The 14,542-nt window shown below is 35.9% G+C and overlaps 1 protein-coding gene across 1 annotated transcript in view; it reads left to right on the top strand.

Moving 5' to 3' along the window:
• SPOCK3 (SPARC/osteonectin, cwcv and kazal like domains proteoglycan 3) overlaps positions 1–14,542 on the top strand; it is a 191,595-nt gene that overhangs the window by 111,593 nt on the left and 65,460 nt on the right. The window lies entirely within an intron of this gene.

Below are 14,542 nucleotides of genomic sequence, written 5' to 3'. Positions count from 1 at the left end.
GAATCTTTATTTTTATTGGTTCAATGTCTAATACAATAATGAAATATAATGAATCCAATATGTGTTATAGTATATAATTCGACTTTTCATTGATTATTTATTGTGGTTGGAATGGTAATGTTTTTATATTTAAGATATTATTTATGCATTTAAAAATATCTCTATGGCTGCTAGTTTTAGTTCTTTGTATCTATAGATAAAGAAGACAATTTAAAGCATTTTTTAAGTCAAAGACTATTTTAGAGAACACTAATATCCACATTTGTCATATATTTTATAACCATCTGAATCATGTAATATAACAATTATTATCATTGGACCTTAATGCAAGTAAGTTTTCTCCATTTTAAAAAAATATGAATAACAGGTATACATATAAAATATTTCTTGTAAAATATGTATTTTCTTAAACATGGTATACTTGATATTCTATATTACAATGTCTCACAATGAATATTTTATTACAGATACAACTTATGAACTTTAATTATGCCACTTACATTTGTCTTTACTTAATAAGTAATATTTTAGATAAAATTTAGAATTTAAAAACTGTTACAGCATTGCTTTTAGTAAAGCAACTAGTTGATTGTATAATTAAAAATAAATTAATTGATTTGAAAATTATTTTCAAGCTAGTGTTTACATATTATGCAGTATGCAGAAAGACACCAACTGGTGGAAGAAAGCTGTCTTCCAGAAGTCTCACCCTTGTTGCCTCACCCCAGCCTAGAGTCAATTTCAGAGTGATTCTTTCTGGACTCCCTACCCCCATCTCCCAATCCACTTGCTCTAGCATAGCTCAAATCAGGATGTTCAGGCATGACCTTGAATATATTAATTAGTCCCCTTATAATTAAGAGTAATTATAATTTTATTTTAATTGAAGTATTCAATATCTCTTGCATCCCTCATCTCCATTCCCTATTTACATAATTGAATACATTTTCCTCAGCAAATCACTCTTAATTTTGGAGTAAATCCTACCTTGGTGTTCAATATCCATGTCTTATTGTTTTCATTGGAAGCTATAAAAACATTTGAGTAGTTGTCATAATAAGTGTATACCTATAATACATCACAACCCTGCACGAAAATTCCTCTTAAATAAGACTTCTTGCTTTTTTAAACTCATTTTTGAATAAGTATATTTGATGTTGTATTAATTTATCATAAGTTTCCACAAACTACAAAATGAACTCAGTATGCATTAAAGAGGATCCCTTGTGAATAAACAATAATTATGTTTTGTATTGCTCAAAGTCTCTGTACAATGTTTATATTAATATGTCAAGAAGGACACTTCACTTAAAAATCATATCATCAGGGGATAAGGATCATTTGTGTTCAATTGTGCGTAGAAAGAGAGGCAAGAAGAATTTAAACTAATCCTGCTTTGATGGATTGTCAGGGCAAAACAAGTACAGAATAATGCTAGCTACTGTGGAAAAATAGTACATAAAATTGTGAATGTCATTTCTGAACAGTACCAAAGTCCAAGAGAAAAGGAAAATATAAAACCTAGTTCCATATCATTTCTAATCTTTCAGTTGTCATTTACATTAGAAACATGCCTTCAGTAGACTGTATAGTACAGGAAATTCAATTTAATGGCATCTCTGTTCTAGAAAAAGGGAGATAAACTACCAAAAATGAAATACTTCTCGAATCTTTCTGACTTTCTACATTTGAGGTCAAATTGACACCATAGTAAATTTTGACTGTGTTAACAGCTGAATGAATTCTTTAAAGTGATTTAAAATTTATTACAACTAATAAAAGTACATTTTCTTTATATAGTGGGAGAAACCAGTGTCTTCCTTTGTTCTCCTAATGTATTCAGTCATGGTTGTGCATAAATTGATCCAAATATATACATTCAGGTAACCCAAATAAAGATAATAGGCACTTTACATTTTTTAAGTTCTAGATTCTGACTTTACATAAGTTGATAAGCCTACCCCTCTTCAATTAGTAAATTAACTCCACAGTTTTCTGCTTTTCTAACTCATAAAAATCAAGATTACAAAGGCCAGTGTTTCTCTGTCCCTTTAGTGTATTACTTCTTTCCATTACAAAGAATTGTTTGATCATAAATGCAGAATGATCATTTGGAAGATAAGGATTGTTGATATTTTAGATGATTTCTAAAGCCCCATCTACATTTTATGTAGTTAGGTTAATTTGAGATTCGTGGTTGTGAACATGGACTCTGGACAGACCATTTTCCATGTATTTTGTATATTGTTTTGCTACATTTTGTTTTTGGTGGCAAAGTTATAACTCAGAGACTGTTGTCTTTGCCAGCAATTTATTCAGCACAGGTTCACAGTGGGGGTTATAATAATTCATAAGCCACTATCATACAGGATAATATCTCTTAATAAGCCAAGAAAGGATAAAAATGTATTTCATGCAAATTACAGGTTTAATTGTACAATCATTCCAGGCAAGAGGAGATAAAGAAATAAAAGTCCATCCCTGTCCAGTGTGGTTCAGTTGGTTGAGTGTCTTCCCATACACCAAAAGGTTGCTGGTTAGCACATGCCCAGGTTGTGGGCTTCATCCCCTGTAGGGGGCGTTCCAATTGATGTTTCACTCACATAAGTGTTTCTATCTCTCTCCCTCTTCCTTCGTCTCTCTCTAAAAATCCATGAAAATATTTTTTTTTATAAAAGAAAGTCCAAATTTAACAAAAGTGTACCTTTTTACTAGTATACAAGTTTGGTTTCTTGGGAGAGGTCTTGACCAACCATGAGTTGACATCCTCCCGTCAGTGCAAAAATGAAAGCCCCTCATTGCTGGAGCACATTGCTAGGGAGAGGAAGACGATGGTGTTGCTGGACACGATAGGCTGCTCTGAGGATGATCACTCCAGAGACCGTGACATGGTTTAGCACCCCTGCCAACACAGTCACCTTGGACAAGGCAGGAGCAAATATCTCAAGATCTTCAGAGAACTACTTAGGTCAGCAGAGTGTGCCTTGCCCAGACTGAAACTCTCAAATAGTCTTCACAAACTCTCAGTATTTATCGTCTAAATGTCCCCTCACCATAGTTGTATCTCCACATGTTCTTATCAGTAAGTCTCTAATGGGGCCCCTCAGCATTGCTGAGTGCTTGTAAAGATTAACAGATGAGATGATAATAACATCCTGACTCAACTTACTTCATTCCCATATCAAAACAACTTTACTTATAAAAAAAAAACACACACACATTTTTTTTGTCTTTGTCATAAACAAGTGGATTAAAACAACTTCACTTGAGCCCTGCCTGGGAGGTTTAGTTGGTTGTCCCATATACCAAAAGGGTGCAGGTTTGATTCCCAATCAGGGCACATACCTTGGCTGTGGGTTTGAACTTCGGTTAAGGCACATACAGGAGGCAACTGATATTTCTCTCTCACATCTGTGTGTGTGAGTGTGTGTGTGTGTGTGTGTGTGTGTGTGTGTGTGTGTCTTTCTCTAAAAAACTAATAAATACCTATCCTTAGGTAGCTTTAAAAAAGGGGAAAAAAACAGCCCTAGCCAGTTTGGCTCAGTGGATAGAGCATCAGCCTGCAGACTGAAGGGTGTGGGGTTAATTCTGGTCCAGGGCATGTACCTTGTTTGCAGGCTTGATCCCAGCCCTGGTCACATGTGCAGGAGGCAACCAATCGATGTATATCTCTCACATCCACATTTCTCTCTCTCTCTCTCTGTCTCTCCCCCTCCCTTTCACTCTCTCTAAAAAATCAATGGGAAATATCCTCGGGTGAGGATTAATGAAAAAAAAAGGAAATAAGAAAAAACAGCTTCATTTAAGTCATAAACAATAATATATATATATATATATAGCAATCCTAAATCTAGAGAGGATTTTCAGGACCAAAGATGAAGAGCATTGGAAAGGACCTTAAAAAATATTTATTTTGCACGTAGTATATCTAAACTCAAAGGAGACTATCCTAGACATATTTTAAATGATCTACATAGCAGTGGTTCATGATTACAGTAAACTTTGGTGGTATATCATAAATGCTCCATTAAGTTATTCATTTGAACGACTAGATTTAGAAGATTGTTTTCTGAGAACACATCAGATTATGTGTTGGAAAGGAGTTAAACAAGGACTATGTACAAATAGTTATTTGATGTGGCAAGAATTAAAACAATGCTATCTCCACTTTTATACCTGATAACATGCAACTGCACAAAGTCAAAATATAAAATTCTAACTAGAATTTATAGGAAAGATAGAAAAAAAATCCCACAACAAATTCATGTAGAAAATAAAGTACTTGTATAAAATTTGAAATCAGTCAAAGAGCACCACAAAAATAAAATAAAATAAGCTTTTCAGAGAAAATAAGCTTATCATGACTTGACTGATGGGATTTAGGAAAGGAGAGACAACTCCTGAGAAAATTATGATGATAAAACCAAGATGGAAACATTGTTAAAAGATCTAGTTTAGGTGGGAAAAATTTTAAATTCAGCAATGAATTTAAACACAGTGTAATTAAGGTATTTGTGGCCCAAGTGTAGAAATATTTGTGCTTTCACATCTGAGAAAAAAGGTCTGGGTTCGAGTAAATACTGGAGATACACTGAGGTGCAAAAAGTGAGAAAAGTAGGGTAAGAGGTCTACAAAAGACTATTAACCACAGACTTATTACAGGAAGAAGCATCGTGTAGATGTTAAATGAGAAACAGGAAAGAACAGTGTCTCAGCAGTTGAGGAATACATTGCACCTTGAGAAAGATGGTGAATTTGACTCTTGTATACAGGAGGAATGTTCTGTAATATGAACCTGAGAAATGACCTCAGACTTTGGCAATTAGAATGTCAGTAGTGATGGTAAAAGAGCAACTTGAGCCTAATGGGAGTTAATGGAGATAATACAGACAAATTACTTAACATATGTAATAGGAATTCAATAAAAGTTTGTTCCTTTCCTACCTCTGCTCGTCTCTCATTCCCAACATGTAATTTATTTCAGGCAAAATGGTGGGGTTGAGATGGTAGTGATTAAGGTAGTAGGGATATAGAGCAGGTAATTGATTCAATAAAATTTTTGGAAGCTAAATGGCCAGGACTTGACTATTGAATTTAGGAGAGAATGTAATCCATATTTGGAATATGAGAGAAAGCAGTGGAAATAATACATATTTACATCTATTATTTTCAAGTTATTTCCTTTACTCTTCAAAACATGTAGGTATTGGTATACCAGTTGGACACTTGAGGAAACCGAAGATCCCAGAATTAAGAGATATCCCGAGCTTAAGATAGTTACCAGGTAGTCTTTCTGTCTGTTAAGCCTACATTCTATTTCTTTCTTTCTAAGAATAAAGAGACTGATTTAAACCCAGTTTTGTCAACATGGTAAAATTTATATTTTGTATTACAAAAAGATTTTTTATTTTCTAGAAAAAAATCCCCTTTAGTTTTCCTCAAATAATAGCAATTAGCTTCATTTTTTTGTGTGTGTGTATCTGTCCAAATTTTCCAGCACCATTTATTGAAGAGACTGTCTTGACTCCATTGTATGCTCATGCCTCCTTTGTCAAATATGAATCGAGCATAATGTCTTGGTTCCATTTCTGGGTTCTCTGTTCTGTTTCATTGGTCTATATATCTGTTCTTGTGCCAGTACCAGAAGTTTTGAGGACTGTGACTTTATAGTATAGCTTTGTATCTGATATTGTGATCCCTCCAACTTTGTTCTTTCTCAAGATTGCTGCAGCTATTCAGGGACTTCAAGATGTAGTTTTGGAGAGTTTGTTCTAGGTCTTTGACGTATACCATTGGTATTTTAATGGGGATTGCATTGAATCTATAGATTGCTTTGGGTAGTATGGACATTTTAATGATGTTGATTCTACCAATCCATGAACACAAAGCTAGACCACCATATGCAAAATTAAACTGAAAATGTATAAAGGACTTAAATGTAAGAAAGAAAACCATAAAAATCTTAGAAGAAGCCATAGGCAGCAAAGTAGCAGACGTTTGTTGTAGCAATATCTTTTACTGATATAGCTCCTAGGGCAATGGAAACTAAGAAGAAAATAAACAAATGGGACTATATCAAAATAAAAAGCTTCTGCACAGCAAAAGAAACCATCAATAAAACAACAAGAAAGCCCATTGCATGGGAGAACATATTTGCCAATGTTATCTCTGATAAGGGTTTATTCTCCAAAATTTATAGGGAATTCATACAACTTAACAAAAGGAAGATAAACAATCCAATCAAAAAATGGGCAAAGGACCTAAATAGACACTTTTCGAAAGAAGACATGCAGAAGGCCAAGAGACATATGAAAACATGCTCAAAGTCACTAATCTTCCAAGAGATGAAAATCAAAACAATGAGGTACAATCTCACACTTGTCAGAATGGCTATCATCAACAAATCAACAAACGACAAGTGCTGGAGAGGATGTGGAGAAAAAGGAACACTCATGCACTGCTGGTGGGAATGCAGACTGGTGTAGCCACTGTGAAAAACAGGGTGGCGTTTCCTAAAAAAAATAAAAATGGAATTTCCATTTGACCCAGTAATCCCACTCCTAGGAATATATCCCAAAAAAACAGAAACACCAATCAGAAAGGATATATGCACCCCTATGTTCATAGCAGCACAATTTACCATAGCTAAGATTTGGAAACAGCCTAAGTGCCCATCAGCAGGTGAATGGATTAGAAAACTGTAGTACATCTATAGGGTGGAATACTATGCTGCTGTAAAATAAAAGGAATTCTTACCATTTACAACAGCATGGATGGAACTGGAGAGCATTATGCTAAGCGAAATAAAACAATCAGAGAAAGATAAATATCACATGATCTCACTCATTTGTGGAATATAAAGAACATCATAAACTGATGAACAAAATTAAACCAGAGTCATAGAAGCATCAAACAGACTGTCCAACCTATGAGGGAAGGTAGGAGGTGAGGGGGTAAGAGATCAAGCAAAGGACTTGTATGCATGCATTTGAGCATAACCAATGGACACAGATTGGGGAGGGGGGTTTGAGGGCATGTGCTGGGGGGTGGGGATGGCTGGGGAGAGGTCACGGAGGGGGGGAAAGGAGACTTATGTAATACTTTAAACAATAAGAATTTAAATTAAAAATAAGTAAACAAAATAAATAAGTAAGTAAGTAAGTAAATAAATATGTCTTATTCAGGAAAAGGTTCATATGAAGTTACAGCATTCCGAATTTAAAAAAAAATTCCTAAAGCTTTCTTTTTACAACTTTTCACACATTTATTTAGACTTCTTATATCACAATGCGCAGCATATAGTAGGCACTCAATGAATATTTATGAATGCATGAATTAAACTTGGTGTTGTAAATGTCCAATTAATAGTACAAAACTAACCAATTTTAAAATAAAGTTTGGAGCCAGAGTTTATGCATAAAAAATAAAATAAAATGATAGCAATTAAAATGATCCAATAAAACAGGGGTCCTCAAACTATGGCCCGCGGGCCACATGCAAATACAAATATTGTATTTGTTCCCATTTTGTTTTTTTACTTCAAAATAAGATATGTGCAGTGTGCATAGGAATTTGTTCATAGTTTTTTTTTTAAACTATAGTCCGGCCCTCCAAATCTGAGGGACAGTGAACTGGCCCCCTGTTTAAAAAGTTTGAGGACCCCTGCAATAAAGCCATAGAATTCAGCTGTAGAGGAAACTGGCATTAGCTCTAGTAAGCAAGTCTTTCCCTCCCTCTCTCATTCTCACCCTTTATTGCTTCCTCCCTCTCCCTCCCCCTCCCTCCCTCCATTCCTCTGTGTCTATGGGTTATGTATATATGTTCTTTGGCTAATCCCTTCACCTTCTTCCATCCAGTTTCCTCCTCTTCCCTTCCCTCTGACAGCTGTCAGTCTGTTCCATGTATCTATGTCTCTGTTTCTATTTTGTGTGTCAGTTTATTTTGTTTGTTATGAAATGGGAAATTTGGACTGGAACACACGATATTCCCCTGGGCAGGATGGTTCCTGGGCTCTTGTCCGGTGGAGTATCCAGAATGAAACCATGGACGAAAGGTGGTATAGCAAAGGTGGAAATTTATTGAGAAACAAGCACAGACTCCCAGGTGGGTAGGAGAGAAAGAGTCCCACCAAGTCCCCTTTTCCATGGCTTGTAAAGGCTGCAGTTTTTTGTGCCTCCATATCCCTTCTGATTGGTTACTATTCCCCTTAGATTTGGTCAGTATAGCAACACCTGAGCTTAAGCCTCACATGAAGTACCTGAGGTTCCCTCCTTCTTCTCCCTTATTGTTCTCCAATTCCCTCTGGGCTTTCTTCCTCCCTCTATTTTGTAAATGTGTATCTTTTGCCACTCCCCACATCCCCTATCTTATGGAAATGCTCCCCTATCTTATGGAAATGTAACTTCTGTTGCTCCTAGCTCCCTTGTCTTAGGGAAATGTATTCTTTGTAGTGCTGTAGCCCTGTGCTTTTTCTATGGACCCTTTAATTTCTAAAATTTTCTAAAACTGCCTATTTCACCCCTAAAAATTTATTTCAGTTAGATTACACATATAAGTGAGATCATGTGGTATTTGTCTTTCTCTGATTGGCTTATTTTGCTTAGTTTAATAATCTCCAGGCCCACCCATGCTGTCTCAAAGGGTAAGAGATACTTCTTTATTACAGCTGCATAGTATTCCATTGCATAAATGTGCCACCGTGTTTTTATTCACTCATCTACTGATGGGCACTTCGACTGTTTCCAGATCTTCAATATTATGAATAATACTTCTATGAACATAGGCGTGCATATATTCTTTTGAATTGTAACTTTTAATACTACTTTGTATCCACAATTTTTTGGATTCATTTTCTCATGTTGTCTCCTTTGATTTTCTTGAATATATCCTTTAATATTTTTTAAAAAGATGCATTGATGGTGGGCTTTTTGCAAACTTCAATATCAGAAAAGTATTTGCTTTTAGGAATAGTAAATAGTATAGCTGAAAAAATTTCTCAAATAAAATATCATATTTCCTCAGAAATTAAAGGAATTGATCTTTTGTCTTCTAAGTGCTATTGTTGTTAAGAATAATATCCTTTATATTACATCAAATGTTATAATAACCAAAAAGAATATAGTTAAAGCATTATACCAATAGTATTAATAGTATACATACAGACTATAAAAGTATGACGGATATTTCTATATGTCCTTTAAAAACTTTGTATATCAGTTACTCTTCTATCAGATAATTTTCTTATAGATTTTAGCCTCAATTAAATATAGAAAAGATAAAATATACAATTATCTGTTTATGAAAAATACTTTACATTTAGACATATTAGCAAAACCTTTTGATGTTCTAGTCTGTACACACATTAAATATGACATATTGGTACAATTACTTAACTAGGTCAGGCAAAATAATTTTTATTAAAATTCTATAACTTTAGGCATTACTTCTTTCAATAAGGTACTAAATTTGCATTTGGCCTGATTTTCTGTCTGTTGTTCTGCATATATCTCATGTACTAGATCAAGTTCTACAATTTACATTTCTATAAAATTGTGATCATTATAAAGTCTATTTAAAACCTAACTATCCAGGGAGTCAGTGGGTCCTAGTGCTTAAACTCACAGGTATTGTGGTTAGACATCCATATGCTTACATTAGTGATCCTGCCAGAGTTGAAGTTTGACCTTGAAAAAAATAGCGAAACACTCTAATTTTTAGTCTCCTATTTTCTCATATCATTAAAATAAATCCACTGGGTTTGAAGACTAAATTGAAGTAGATAAAATGTCCTTAGCACAGTTCCTAAATTATCACTCCTATTCCTCGAGGATCTCTATTTTTTGAGGGGTGTGGGATTTTTCCCTACTTGGAAGCCAACAAGGTAACCTACATAGTTTCTCAGATGCTGACAGCAAAGAGGCAACACTTAGGTCATAGACAAAGGACTTGATTGCTCACAGCACAAGGTTCGTGCTCACATTTGTTCCCCTTGACCTTTAGTCCCACAGGAGAGATGTGGAGTGGATACTGTGAACACAGTGGGTTTCAGCCCCAGCTGAAAAAAAAAACACCCAAGTTTATGACACCCTGAGCGATAAGGAGGCTGGTAGCAAACATGTCCAATCTTTGCCCCAGAGGAAGACTTCATCTTGACATTCCTGGAGAGCATCACTACCTCATCTCTGTAGGTAGATACTATCCCAATTTCCCAAGCCCATTTGCTCATAAATATCTTTAAAAAGATGGTGCAAGAAAAAAGCTGTTATGTGTTGACACAAAAGAGACACATGGAGATTTGTCTCTCAACAATATTAACAAATTCTTCCCTGCTTCCAAGTTAATACTTCCTGTTGAGCTCTTTGATTCTACTTTGCCTTGATCTCTTCTCCTTTTGAATCTGTCCCTGTCACCTCTCCTGAGGTGTACATCCTCCCCCAACCACTAACCCTGCTCCTTACAGCTTCTCCAGTGCCTTGGTTATAAATGGTAGTTAGGAAATAATTGTTGAAGTTAAACGGATTTGTGTTTATGAAGATTTCACTTCAGTTTTCTCTTACTTGTAATGTTGCTGATAAAAGTTGGCTATAGTTCTTTTCTTTGTTTCTCTATAGGGGAGCACTCCCAACCCAGCTTTCTTTAACATTCTTTGACTTTTTACAGTTTGAATGTGGTATGTGTGGGTTTTCTGCTTTTGTTTTGCATTGTCTGCTTATTTTGCTAGGCATTTTCTGAACTTCTTGGATCCATGGTTTGGTGTCTGACATATTTGTTTTTAATTTTTTTTATCCTCACCTGAAGATATGTTTATTGACTAGAGAGAAGGAAGGGAGAGAGATTTAAAAAAAACCCAAAAAACATCAATGTGAGTGAGAAACATGGATTGATTGCCTCTCATATGCACCCCAACTGCAGACCAAACTGGCAACCTAGGTATGTGTCATGACCAGGAATGGAACCTGAGACCTCTATGTGTATGGGATGATGCTCCAACCATTGAGCAACACCAGTCAGGGCTTAGTGTCTGATATTAAATTTGAAAAGATTTTGACTATTATTTCTTTAAATATTTTGCTATTCTCTTCTCTCTTCTTCTGCTTTTCTGACTGAGGAAATGTTACAGCTTTTGATATTTGCTCATGTTTCTTGTATATTCTGGGTGCTTTGTTTTTCGTTTTTGTCTTTCATTATTTCATGTCTCTGCATTGTACTCTAGGAAGTTTCTGTTTACCTATTTTCAAACTCACTGATTTTTATTTCTATTACTTTCTTTAGATTCTTCTATTTTTTATCTCTATGTTTATGTTAATCATCTGGTTTTCCATGTTTCATCTTCTCTATTAGAGTCTTTAATATATTAATCATAGTTATTTTAAATTCCCTTTCTGATTCTTTTAATATTCAATCAGTTTATTTTGGCTCTCATGATGGGTTATTTTGTCTCCTGAGACTTTTACATGTTTTAAAACCTTTTGAATTTTTGTGTTGTTGAAAGCTGGAGAGAATATATAGTATAGGGTAGTAAGCACTGAGATAAGTAAGCATTTAGTGTGAGGATCATGTTACTATGGCTAGGATCTGAGCAGCGTCCCCCGTTTATGGTAGCTACAGGCATCAGAGGATTCAGCTTCCTCTTGTGTCACTGTTTGTCCTCTCCTCTCAGGAACTTCCTTTTGTATGCTACTCCTCAGAGTGAGTTAGCATCTGGCAGCTCTTTCAGTTGCTATTTAGTGTTACTGTTATTGGAGGCATGTTAGAGTGCTGATCAGGTGTGGGAGGGGGAGGGGAGTTTTCTAATTTTCAGATTATCTTAGTCCTTATTGGATCTGTGTCTTAGGGAAGTGGTTCTCTCCCTCCTGCGGGCATACAGGCTTCTCCCTTCCTGAGCCCTCCTTCATTCTCCAGCTACAGAGTCCCAGTCTAGGTCTCCAGAGCTTTATCCCCTGTCAGCTATGACATTTATTTATTTACGGGTTTGTTGGTTTGTTTCCTTTGGGAAAATAGGAAGGTTGGAGGGGCTACAGTTGGGGGATTTTTTTCACCTAGCGGCCTCCCCTCCTCCCCCCATAAAGTAGGTCTCTATTATGGAGAAAACTCTGGACTTATTTCAAAATGGTTACTCTTTTCCTTTCCTACCAGAGGCACAATTTGATATTTCTTTGGGCTTCTAGAAGGCAAGCCCAAGGCGTCTGGAGGCTCCATAGGATGGAAGCATCCAGAGGTTCCTCGTCATCATGCTAGTCCACACTCAGCCTTCAGCATTTTGTCAAATCACCACTGACGTGTCCCTATTGGTTTATGCCTCCAGCGGCCTCTTCTCTGAGACAGTACATCCCAGCTTGACTCCAGCTGCAGTGGAGCACAGTTCCTTCTCTGTGCTGGCCCAGTGCCCACCTTGTCCTCTGAGGAAGTCCTATCCCTCATCCCCAGTGATCAGGAGTTTGTTAGGGAGAAGGAGCTGAGTGGACGTCATGGTGGTCACTCTTCCATTCCTGCTGCCAGGGCCTTGTGGGGAGTTGTCTTAAACACTCTCCATGAGAACCCCCTGGGGTCTTGGAAGAACAGCCTTCCCAAGTGTGAGCCCCGCCCCTCTGCCTTCAGCTTCCAGGAGCTACTCTCAAGCTAGTCCCTACTCAGCCTCCAGCAACAAATCAAAATTACTATTGTAGTGTTTCAACCTGTGTATGTCACCCATCAGCTTACCTGGGAAGTAAAGAAATCTCAGGTGCTATATCTCTAGATTTGCCAGACTCTTAGATTTTTAGTCTGGTGGTTTGCCCTGTAATCTCAGTTCTTTGAAGGGTCCCTGAAAAGTGATTTTTAGTTTCTTCTGTTTCTCTTGGTATAAAAACAGAAATAATGCCTTTTACATTTTAGATCTGACATTTGAGGTCCTAAAATACTTTGAAAATATAAATCACACAGTTATTAATGTATCTTTAGTTATTACCATATAATTTATTGGAATATAAAGCTCATAAGCTATCTTTTGACTAAAGGATGGCACTGTAACTTAATAGTAAAAAGAGATGAGGTGAAATTTCCTTCCTGTAAATAATATAGGTGTTTGAAATTATTGTCCTCTGACCCACATATTCTAGAACCTAATAGCGCACGTGTGCAAAAGAGCAATTGCACTTGACGGTTTAGTGTGGAGCTCTGAGAAAGAGGAGGGAGACTCAAAGATCTTTGTTTTGCTGGTTTACTAGATGGCCTGACACGTAACACTATAAGATTATTTGACTGTGTAATTTAGCATGTGTTTAACTCTGAATGCTTTAACTCAAAAGACCAAAGTATCACCATTTTACAAAATGTAAAATGAACAGCCTGTCCTTTTAACTATTTCTGCTGATCTTGCAAGATGAAGCACCAGAGAGGCCTCCCAGGCACTTCTCAGCAGTTGCTCAGTTGAGTTAAATTGAGAGCTCTGCTCCACCAGTGTGGGAGCAGCTTGGTAATTTTCTGAATAATTACTGAAGACAGAAACTCACCGTTCTTCCCTCTCACCGCACATTTTTTTCTAATTGATTTTCTTAGCAAACAATTGTTCTTAAAAACTTTATTTAAAAAAAAATTAGGTTTAATTATCAAAACTAAAAATTTCACTAAAGTCACCAGAGTAAACATAAAATCAATGTCAGAGCATCATAGCATATTAAAGATAATAATGGGGACATTTTGTATGATTTTGGCCCTCTAGAGACCATTTTATTTGGTTTAGTTAGGTCCTGATTCCAAACAGAATAGGGACTTTATACTTAGAATAGTGTCATTGTTTTTGCTTTACTTCGTGAGCTTTAAGGAATAAAACTACAGGAAGCCCCCCCCCAAAAAAAAATGTATACACATTTTAACAACTGATAGCTCAATTTTGCAAATTAAATGTATTTTAATAAACACTGCATTTATATTTATTCAAAGTGGGTGTATACATTTTTGGGACACCCTATATATTGATAGAATTTGACTTTTTAATCAAGGTTATTTTTTTTCTGTTTAATAAATAGATAAAAGGATGAATAACTTTATAGCTTAGATTAGTTTCCCAGAGGAATTTGAGTTTTTCAAGATTTATTTTATAATCAATGTAATGAATAATATGATCATTCCCCTAGCTGGTATACATTTTACAAAAATTAAACTATATAAACCCAGGTTATTCCAGATGATACTCAGTGTGTGATCTAATTCAAACTTCAGAATTAAGAAACAACAACAAAAAAAACACTCATGATTATATAGTAGTTTGCCGTTAACTAATTTATTTTCTTAAAATTATAACTGAAATGCAAATAAAGCTGTTCATTCATCAAATAGTAATTTTTATTATTGTTTTTTTTCAAACAATCTTTTTTTTAAATTGATTTCAGAGAGGGAGGTAGAGGGAGGGAGAGATAGAAACATCAATGATGAGAGAGAATTGGGGTTCGAGCCTGCAACCCGGGCATGTGCCCTTGATTGGAATCGAACCCAGGGCCGTTCAGTCCACAGGCCAACGCTCTATCCACTGAGCCAGACCAGCTAGGACATCTTCCAGACGTCC

The sequence above is a fragment of the Myotis lucifugus genome, unplaced genomic scaffold (assembly GCF_000147115.1).
Source record: "Myotis lucifugus unplaced genomic scaffold, Myoluc2.0 scaffold_1, whole genome shotgun sequence".
NCBI lineage: Eukaryota > Metazoa > Chordata > Mammalia > Chiroptera > Vespertilionidae > Myotis > Myotis lucifugus.
This window is presented reverse-complemented; position numbering and strand designations above follow the sequence as displayed.